Raw genomic sequence first — 10,905 nt, 5'->3', positions numbered from 1 at the left:
TGTTTAGAGTTTTGAGGGAATCCTCATCGCTCGTGGCCCCGTGGCTATAAACTTAACAAAATTCGTGTTTTCTCTTTTGCGCATTCGTTGCGCGATTCCAAACAAAGATGCATTGTCCTACTATGCAAATAGCTATCGTTGGATTCTCGTCTATTCGAAGAATTTTGCCACATGGTTCTTCAATCGTGTTTGACACATCCAGTAGCTGTCTATTGTACTGTGTCGTAAACTGAAAAAAAATATCACAGAGAAACGAATTAGGTGCTTATATTAAAACAAAAAAGAAAACAATTCGGCTTAAACAAAAGTTGTAAAATCCAAGATCATTGATGGGTTAAAGTGTGTAAACATAATCACAATCAAGTGAAAGTGTGAGTATTAAATTTGTAATGCACAACTGTGAGTTGCTCTATTGCAAAGCTAAATTCCAATAAATCAACTGAAACGCATTCACATGTTTCTATTTAATTTCAGAATAACTACGATGCCATTCTCAATAGTCCAAACACGTGGGCCTAAAGGATACGGTGAATTGTGCATCGTTCTTGATTCTTGGGTCCAAGGAACAAGCACTAATAAAGTGTATCTATTTTGGCCAAACGTTAAAGGAATCATAAATCTCCTAGTAATGAATGACAACAGTGTTCCGGCAGAGGGATGGACGAAACAACAGTGCTAGATCAAAAGACAAGGATTATTGTTATGGACCACCCTATGTCGCATCGGTGGATCTGACACGGTAACTCACCGCTGACAAGTAACGGTCAGCGGTCTATGGTGTAAGTGCGATCCACCGGTGCCAGCGAGAGGTCAGCGTACGAGCGCGCGCGGCCTGACACTTTGGTTCTCGGGCAGACAACGTTTGAGAGGCGGGAGTGTGAATGTGGTAAGGCGTCGAAATTACGTAGAGAATATATTACTTTGTAATACGTGAGTTAACCATCATATGTGTAAGTCACATGCACCACACACATTCCTTATCACCTAAGACCCATACATACATAAGTTAGATTAGAATTAGGCTAGGTTAGGATAGGATAATAAATTATAGAGCAGTTACAAATTTGAACTCAACGTGAAACGTCTACTTCTTTGAATCCGAACGTTAACTCGTGTGTTGTAAACGGTTCACGTGTAATTCATTTTCGTGCATGTATGGTGTCGTCCTATGTGTCGTGTCGTGTGTATGGTGTCGTGAAAGAAAACATAAAAATTATCTTACGAGGCTATTGATGCAGATGCTGATTCAGCAATAACGATTATGTCAAAGCAGTTTGACACCCCTGTACGTCAGGGAAGTAGCGGTTGATTCCGGTAGGTGGCGATAACGATGGCGATCTATATATACGAGCGGGTTCGAGACGAAGCGTCTCTTTTTTTATTCGGACTCAGAACACAAGCGGCAATAAATTTGAACAAGTGTAAGTGAAATAACCGTGCTTGTTAAAATTGTGCTGAAAATCGTCCGAAAATCGGACATTTTCAAATTTAGAGCCACTTTTAATTTAGTGCATTAAATTCAGAACTATAGTGCGATACACAATAATTAATCGTGGAAAAGGTGCGTATCGCGTATCGAACTTAAGCTTTCTTGGCAGTGGTAGTGAACTCGCGAAAAGAACCAACGAAAAGTGAACCCGGTAGGTGATTCGGAATCACAACCGACCGGTAATATTCGTAAACGTATGCGGTCGCGAATAGAGTGCGGTATCGGGACATTTTTTTCGCGGATCACTCGGAGTGATCATTTCTCTACGCGGGTCGAGTGAAATCATTGCGTTGCGATTCGGAATCGCCACAATCGACGGAACCACGAGCTATGGAGAACATAAGACGTGAACAGCCACCAGCACTGGCTGAACATTCGGATCAGCTTACGGCCGATCATATACGCTTAGGCGTAAACACAAGCCAAGCGCCGCCATCGTTGGCGACGAACTTGACCATTCCGGGGTCATCGAGGGTCAACGTAGTTCACCGAATCGCGGATGACAACATGGTTGACGAGACAACACACGAAAATAACGCACGGAAGATACGTTCTTCGACACTCACTACACCGAGCACTGATACACTCTCACAAGATCTAACGGATAACACCACAGTACGAAAGAAGGCGGCCGACGCCATCGCCAAGGAACGTGCCGCCATCTGTTCGAAGCCCATCGCCATCGGTCGACGGGCAAGTAGCGTCAATGCAAAAAATGAAAACGACGCGGAATGATCTTGCGGCGATTGAATTGGATGTGAAGCTTCGGGAGGTTGATTTGGAACGACAACGCATTCAACTGGAGCAACTGCGATTAAGTGTGCAACAACAGGAATTTAAAGCCGCCGAGTTGAATTGTGAGCAGGTTGATCGTGAAATGAATGAGCGTTCGGCGAGGATTCGAGAGGATAGCACGACGATGCGTCAGACTGATGCGGTGGTTGGTGGGCTCTCCAGATTCACGCCCGTGCGAGCAACAATTCCGACCGCACTACCATCACACACTCCCCGAACAATCCCGCATCATAATTCGGATCGATTTACAGCGGGAGGGCCTCACGGTACCAGCCAGTGGCCACATTTTGCTAATCGGACGCTTCCAACGCTTAACCAGAGCCTGTTTGCACGGCAGAGTAAATTACGAGATTTACCAGCGTTTTCGGGTGATCCAGATGAGTGGACCAGGTTTATTGTCAACTATGAGCGAACTACTCTGATGTATGGCTATAGCGATTAGTAAAACGTTGAGCGATTATCTAAAGCCCTTTCTGGTAAAGCACGCGAGATGGTGGGGCATCGACTCACAAACGCGCAGCATCTCCCGCAAGTGTTAAATGTGCTTCGTAGACATTTCGGTAGGCCTGAAATCATTGTGCATCACCTGATTAGGAAGATTCGACAGCTTCCCTCGCCGCGGTTGGAACGAGCCGAAACGATAGTTGATTTCGGGAATGCGGTTCAAGAGATGGCGGCTGTTTTTTCGTCTTCTGGTCTATATGAATACACCTTCAACGTCGCTTTACTACAGGAAATGGTGGAGAAGCTTCCACCTGTACTTCTGCGCGATTGGTCACACTATCGCCTGCTACTTAGCGTGCCGACCATTGATGACTTCAAGGACTGGATAGAGAAAGAGGTGGAAGCAGCTAGCTATAACACCATGCCCTCTGTTCGAGAACCTAAAATTGAAGTGAAACGCTTAGAAGGGAGGAAATCAAGGCCGACATCATACCTGAACACCGTGGTAAGCAAAAATCCTGAACCATCTATTGAACCCCCTCATTCTCCCCACAGAAATGACGCCGTTTGTGTCATCTGCAAGGGAGTAAGCCACAACCTGGAGAAGTGTCCCATGTTCCTGGAACTGAACATGAATCAGCGCTGGGCCGTGGTTCGAGGTAACGTGTGTCGACAGTGCTTGCGTCGATACGGCGGTAGATTCAGGCTGCAAAAACCATGTGGAATTAGTGGTTGCCAGTTAACACACCACGAACTGCTGCACGATACAGAACGTAAGCGAGATACACACGACACGTCAGGCAACAAGCTCCCGGAGACACCCACACCGATAACCAATGTGGTAAGTTTGTCTTCGACGGAGACGGTTAACTCTCATAAGCCACGGGGCCACGAGCGATGAGGATTCCCTCAAAACTGTAAACATTGAGTGACTTGAGTTTTGAGGGAAACCTGGCTCATCTACAAAAGTCTCAAAAATTTTTGAGACTTTTTTGACAGATTCGGCCAGTCAGCAGCTCAAAATGTAAACAAAACCTGTTGTATCTGCCGATGGTATGGCGAAAGAATAATGGTTTATTTTTTTTATACAAGTACACTTTTTGCGTACTATTATGAATGTAACTACATTCTGAAAGTGTTTTATGCGTAATTATGATCGTACAAGCACAATGTTTTGGCGTACGGTATGATGTTTTTATGTCTCCGCAACGTACTTTTTGGAACAATGTGTGACAAAAGTTGTGTACATGTTTTATAATTGAATTGATACTTTTCAACTGCAATACGATTGATGGATTAAGCTCCTGTAATTAAGAAAATGATGATTTAGTTTTTAATCAACAAACCACAATTTTTTTGACCATATTTTCCATAAAATTGAAACAAAAATACAGCAGAAACAAAAAATAAAAATACATGAAAACATTTTACTCGTCACACACTGTATGTTGTCAACGTCAAATCCAGTAAGGTCACCACTGTACTGAAATTGAGGGAATCCTCAAGAGGCAACGGAGACTTTGGTTTTGAGTGACTTTTTGAGGCAAATGAGTGACTGAGGAGGTTTGAGACGCAGTTTCAACGCTCGTGGCCCCGCAGCTATACGTCCAACAGTGATGGGGTTCTACTGCAATACATACCGGTAGTTGTTTTCGGCGATGGCAAAACCGTGGAGACGTATGCTTTCTTTGACAGTGGATCAACGGGTACGTTTATCGAAGAAAGTTTAGTAGACGAACTGGAGCTTAAAGGGATTCCTCACCCATTGTGCATTACATCGAAAAAGATGAGCGTCGTTCTCAGCGAGTCACTTTACAGATCGCCAACCCTGAGAACGCGAAGAAGGTCTTCACGCTTCCGAAAGTGCATTCTCTGCACACACTCTCCCTGCCATCGCAGTCATTTTTGGCCGCAGACGTAGCTAGAACGCACAAACATTTGAAGGGTTTACCTTTAAGATCCTATATGAATGTAAAGCCACGCGTGCTCATCGGAATCGATAACTGTCACCTCATGCGTCCGTTGCAATACGCAGAGGGTGGAACCCATGAACCAGCCGGGGTAAAGACTCCATTAGGGTGGGTCGTCTTCGGAGGATCCGGTATATCATCACGCAGTTGCGGTAATAACATGTTTCACATTTGTATGTGTGGAACCGGCGATTTGCAAAGAATAGACACCGTTATGGGAGACTTCTTCGCGATCGAGTCGCTAGAGGTTACGAAAACGCCAATCAAAACGCTATCGAAGGATGACAAAAAGCGTTGGAAATACTCACGACGGCAACGACGCTTCAAGGAAAGCCATACGAGACGAGATTACTTTGGCGCTTTGATAATGTCCGACTTCCCAGTTCCAAAGACATGGCCCTTAAACGTTACGATTGTTTAAGAAGGAGGATGAAAAAGGACCCCGTACTTGCTAGCGCCATACACGAGAAAATGAAAAGTTACATTGAGCAAGGATACGTACGCCGAGTTTTGCCTAATGAAGTTGCAGAACAGGGCATGAGAGATTTGTTCCTTTCCGTATTTCCTGTTTTCAACCACAATAAGCCTGGGAAGATTCTTCTTGTTTTCGACGCAGCAGCCAAGGCTCGAGGGGTGAATCTAAACTCCTTTTTGTTAACCGGGCCGAACTTACTAGCTTCGCTGTTAGCAGTACTTTATAAGTTCCGTGAACACCGTATCGCAATGGTTGGAGATATAAAGGAAATGTTCTTCCAGGTTAAAATGAGATCTGAAGACCAGCGTTCCCAATTCTTTTTCTGGGATTTCGACGACGCTATTGAACGAGAACCAGCAGTTTATGCTGTCGCGGTCATGACGTTTGGAGCGGCCTGCTCTCCAAGTAGCGCGCAGTATGTAAAAAACCTTAATGCCTCCAGATTCGAGCATCAATTCCCTTGTGCTGTTATCTGCGTGAAAGATGAGCATTACATAGACGATATGCTGGCCAGTGTTGAAACAGAAGAGGAGGCAATAACGTTGACCGAGGAGGTACGATACATCCACGCAGAGGGTGGGTTCGAGATTCACAATTGGCTTTCCAATTCGAAGAAAGTGATGGGACACCTACAACAGGTCGGAAGTGCTATTCCCTGTACCGGCCAAACCGCAGAGAAGGTGTTAGGCATGTGGTGGGATGTCGCAACCGACGAGTTTACATTTAAACTATCGCCGAAGCATGACGTTCAGTTACTAGCCGGTCAGAGAATCCCCAGCAAAAAAGAGGTACTCAGCACTCTAATGACCATGTACGACCCCATGGGTCTGATTGGCAACTTCCTTATGTATATAAAAATTCTTCTTCAAGAAATTTGGCGAGCCGGTATTGATTGGGAACAGGAACTCACTGGAAGATTGGCGGAGAAATGGATAATTTGGATCAAGGTGTTACCGAACATTCTAACTAACGTAAGAGTGCCGAGATGCTATCGATGAATTGTTCGTGCGAGGCGGCGGATGTTCAACTACACATATTCAGTGACGCCAGTGTAAATGGAATGGCTGCTGTTGCTTATTTGCGGTTTGAAGAAGCCGGGGTAGTAGAATGCGCGCTAGTGGGGTCCAAAACACGAGTTGCGCCATTAAGGTTCCTTTCCATTCCACGTTTAAAATTGCAAGCGGCGGTTATTGGCACGAGATTCGCCGACAACATTTTGAAATCGCATCGTCTACAAATCAGGCAGGTTACATTCTGGACGGATTCACGGGATGTGGTATGTTGGTTGAGATCTGATCATCGACGATACAGTCAGTTTGTGACATTCCGCGTAAGCGAAATATTGGAAAGCACCGACGTGAAACAGTGGCGCTGACTGTCTACAAAATTGAATGTTGCAGACGAGGGAACAAAATGGCAGAAAGCACCGAGCGTAGACCCATCGAGCCGATGGTTCCACGGGCCGGAGTTCCTTTGGTGCTCGGAGATTGAGTGGTCCGGGGATGAGCTGCCGTCCGAGGAAATAAGTGAGGAAATCCGGCTCAATTTGTTTCATCATGCTCCGTTAAAACAACAATGAATTGATTTGTCTCATTTTGAATTGATTGTCAACGCGAAGAAGGTCTTCACGCTTCCGAAAGTGCATTCTCTGCACACACTCTCCCTGCCATCGCAGTCATTTTTGGCCGCAGACGTAGCTAGAACGCACAAACATTTGAAGGGTTTACCTTTAAGATCCTATATGAATGTAAAGCCACGCGTGCTCATCGGAATCGATAACTGTCACCTCATGCGTCCGTTGCAATACGCAGAGGGTGGAACCCATGAACCAGCCGGGGTAAAGACTCCATTAGGGTGGGTCGTCTTCGGAGGATCCGGTATATCATCACGCAGTTGCGGTAATAACATGTTTCACATTTGTATGTGTGGAACCGGCGATTTGCAAAGAATAGACACCGTTATGGGAGACTTCTTCGCGATCGAGTCGCTAGAGGTTACGAAAACGCCAATCAAAACGCTATCGAAGGATGACAAAAAGCGTTGGAAATACTCACGACGGCAACGACGCTTCAAGGAAAGCCATACGAGACGAGATTACTTTGGCGCTTTGATAATGTCCGACTTCCCAGTTCCAAAGACATGGCCCTTAAACGTTACGATTGTTTAAGAAGGAGGATGAAAAAGGACCCCGTACTTGCTAGCGCCATACACGAGAAAATGAAAAGTTACATTGAGCAAGGATACGTAAGCCGAGTTTTGCCTAATGAAGTTGCAGAACAGGGCATGAGAGATTTGTTCCTTTCCGTATTTCCTGTTTTCAACCACAATAAGCCTGGGAAGATTCTTCTTGTTTTCGACGCAGCAGCCAAGGCTCGAGGGGTGAATCTAAACTCCTTTTTGTTAACCGGGCCGAACTTACTAGCTTCGCTGTTAGCAGTACTTTATAAGTTCCGTGAACACCGTATCGCAATGGTTGGAGATATAAAGGAAATGTTCTTCCAGGTTAAAATGAGATCTGAAGACCAGCGTTCCCAATTCTTTTTCTGGGATTTCGACGACGCTATTGAACGAGAACCAGCAGTTTATGCTGTCGCGGTCATGACGTTTGGAGCGGCCTGCTCTCCAAGTAGCGCGCAGTATGTAAAAAACCTTAATGCCTCCAGATTCGAGCATCAATTCCCTTGTGCTGTTATCTGCGTGAAAGATGAGCATTACATAGACGATATGCTGGCCAGTGTTGAAACAGAAGAGGAGGCAATAACGTTGACCGAGGAGGTACGATACATCCACGCAGAGGGTGGGTTCGAGATTCACAATTGGCTTTCCAATTCGAAGAAAGTGATGGGACACCTACAACAGGTCGGAAGTGCTATTCCCTGTACCGGCCAAACCGCAGAGAAGGTGTTAGGCATGTGGTGGGATGTCGCAACCGACGAGTTTACATTTAAACTATCGCCGAAGCATGACGTTCAGTTACTAGCCGGTCAGAGAATCCCCAGCAAAAAAGAGGTACTCAGCACTCTAATGACCATGTACGACCCCATGGGTCTGATTGGCAACTTCCTTATGTATATAAAAATTCTTCTTCAAGAAATTTGGCGAGCCGGTATTGATTGGGAACAGGAACTCACTGGAAGATTGGCGGAGAAATGGATAATTTGGATCAAGGTGTTACCGAACATTCTAACTAACGTAAGAGTGCCGAGATGCTATCGATGAATTGTTCGTGCGAGGCGGCGGATGTTCAACTACACATATTCAGTGACGCCAGTGTAAATGGAATGGCTGCTGTTGCTTATTTGCGGTTTGAAGAAGCCGGGGTAGTAGAATGCGCGCTAGTGGGGTCCAAAACACGAGTTGCGCCATTAAGGTTCCTTTCCATTCCACGTTTAAAATTGCAAGCGGCGGTTATTGGCACGAGATTCGCCGACAACATTTTGAAATCGCATCGTCTACAAATCAGGCAGGTTACATTCTGGACGGATTCACGGGATGTGGTATGTTGGTTGAGATCTGATCATCGACGATACAGTCAGTTTGTGACATTCCGCGTAAGCGAAATATTGGAAAGCACCGACGTGAAACAGTGGCGCTGACTGTCTACAAAATTGAATGTTGCAGACGAGGGAACAAAATGGCAGAAAGCACCGAGCGTAGACCCATCGAGCCGATGGTTCCACGGGCCGGAGTTCCTTTGGTGCTCGGAGATTGAGTGGTCCGGGGATGAGCTGCCGTCCGAGGAAATAAGTGAGGAAATCCGGCTCAATTTGTTTCATCATGCTCCGTTAAAACAACAATGAATTGATTTGTCTCATTTTTCGTCATGGTCCCGACTGGTAAGAACTTTTTAGCTGGAAGGATATCGATGAAAATGAATTAATGGACCATTTCACTAGACCGGATCTGCGATGGAAATTCAATCCCCCTGGGGCACCACATTTCGGCGAATGTTGGGAAAGACTAGTCCAATCAGTTAAAAAGGTACTTAGCGAAATAAAGATGCCGCGGCTTCCCACCGATAAAATTTTACTTTCAGCCTTAACTGAAGTGGAAATGATCGTCAACTCTCGACCACTGACGCAAGTACCCCTCGACGACGAATCGGAACCCGCTTTAACGCCAAACCATTTCCTTCTTGGCTCATCCAACGTTGAGTATCCAATAAGGACTTTCGACGACAGCCTCCCTGCCTTCCTAAAAATGAATTGGAAAGCGTCTCAAGCATTAGCGGAAATCTTTTGGAAAAGATGGGTAGCAGAATATTTACCGACACTGACTCATCGCGGGTGGTGAGTCATAAACTGCAGCCAGTGGCGGTAGGGGACATAGTAATAATTGTAGACGCTAATCTTCCCAGAAGCACTTGGCCAAAAGGACGCGTCATCGATGTAGTAATTGCAAAGGACGGGCAAGTCAGATAGGCCACAGTACAAACGGCCCAAGGACTACTCATTCGACCTGCCACGAAGCTAGATGTTTTAGAGGTTGCAACTACGCGTGCGACTAACGACGAAGATACAAATTCTCGTAATTCAGCGATCGCACAACAGGAGATAGCGAAAAACCCTGCAAATTCCACTGACACACAGAGGTAAACAAAACACCGGAATGTTTACACCTTTCGGCGCTGGGCCGAAGAATGTCAAAGCAGTTTGACACCCCTGTACGTCAGGGAAGTAGCGGTTGATTCCGGTAGGTGGCGATAACGATCGCGATCTATATATACGAGCGGGTTCGAGACGAAGCGTCTCTTTTTTATTCGGACTCAGAACACAAGCGGCAATAAATTTGAACAAGTGTAAGTGAAATAACCGTGCTTGTTAAAATTGTGCTGAAAATCGTCCAAAAATCCGACAGATTATGTCCGGCGAATCGCCTACAGCTTCTGCAATAGCACCGATAATAACGAGTATGAAAAAAATAACATTGTATGCTGCTATGTTTTCGGAAAGAGTTGTAGAAAATTCTTTGAAAGAAATTTACAGTGAGAATGAGGTAAACGACATATTACGTCAAACATCACCTATCCGAAGCCCGGTTAGCGATGAAAATGCGATACGAAATATGGGGATGAACGAAGGATGCACTGATTGTGCACCAATGAAAACATTGTTGGAAGCGTAAACCAGATTACTTTTGGCTATTCGAGCTGAGCAAAAGCGTTATCATGAGCAGCTGTTAAAGGAGCCCAAAAAAAAAACTAATCGTGTAGGGATTATTGAAGTGCAACTAAATACTCTACTCAACCATACAGAAGTAGGGTTTAATGATCAAATATGCTTCGATCGTCCATGTGTTAGAAGCGTAGAGGAGCCAGAAAAATTCGAAAAAGATTTAGAAGAAGAAGATTATTTTATCCAAATATCTAACTTATTTAAACAAGAACTTACAGATAAAGGTGTTAATAATAGAATGTTAGCAGCTCTTGATGGTCTTTTTGAAAGGATTTTTTTTAACACAATGTACATGGACAGGAATTTCAAAAGCGGACAAATTTGCTATGCATACATTTAGAAACGTGATCAAACTATTTCAATGCATAGGATGTACGAACCTAGTAAAGGTAACAGACGAAACGGTAAAACTGTTTTTTTTTATGAAAAAACTGTAACATGTAATTGAGCGATCTATGACAAAAGGATTTCGCAAATCAACATGCTGCAAAAGAAAGCTTATAAAGGATTTTTTGACTATTTTTTACTTTTTCCATTCAACTATTACATAACATTTTA

At 44.7% G+C, this 10,905-nt stretch overlaps 1 pseudogene; it reads left to right on the top strand.

The window, feature by feature from the left end:
• Positions 1–484: 484 nt before the first annotated feature.
• Positions 485–10,856, top strand: LOC128718194 (uncharacterized; annotated as a pseudogene).
• The last annotated feature ends 49 nt before the right edge of the window (positions 10,857–10,905 follow it).

This window comes from Anopheles marshallii, chromosome 2, assembly GCF_943734725.1.
Source record: "Anopheles marshallii chromosome 2, idAnoMarsDA_429_01, whole genome shotgun sequence".
Classification (NCBI taxonomy): domain Eukaryota; kingdom Metazoa; phylum Arthropoda; class Insecta; order Diptera; family Culicidae; genus Anopheles; species Anopheles marshallii.
The sequence above is the reverse complement of the archived record's forward strand: the minus strand, read 5'-3'. Positions and strand labels throughout refer to the sequence as shown.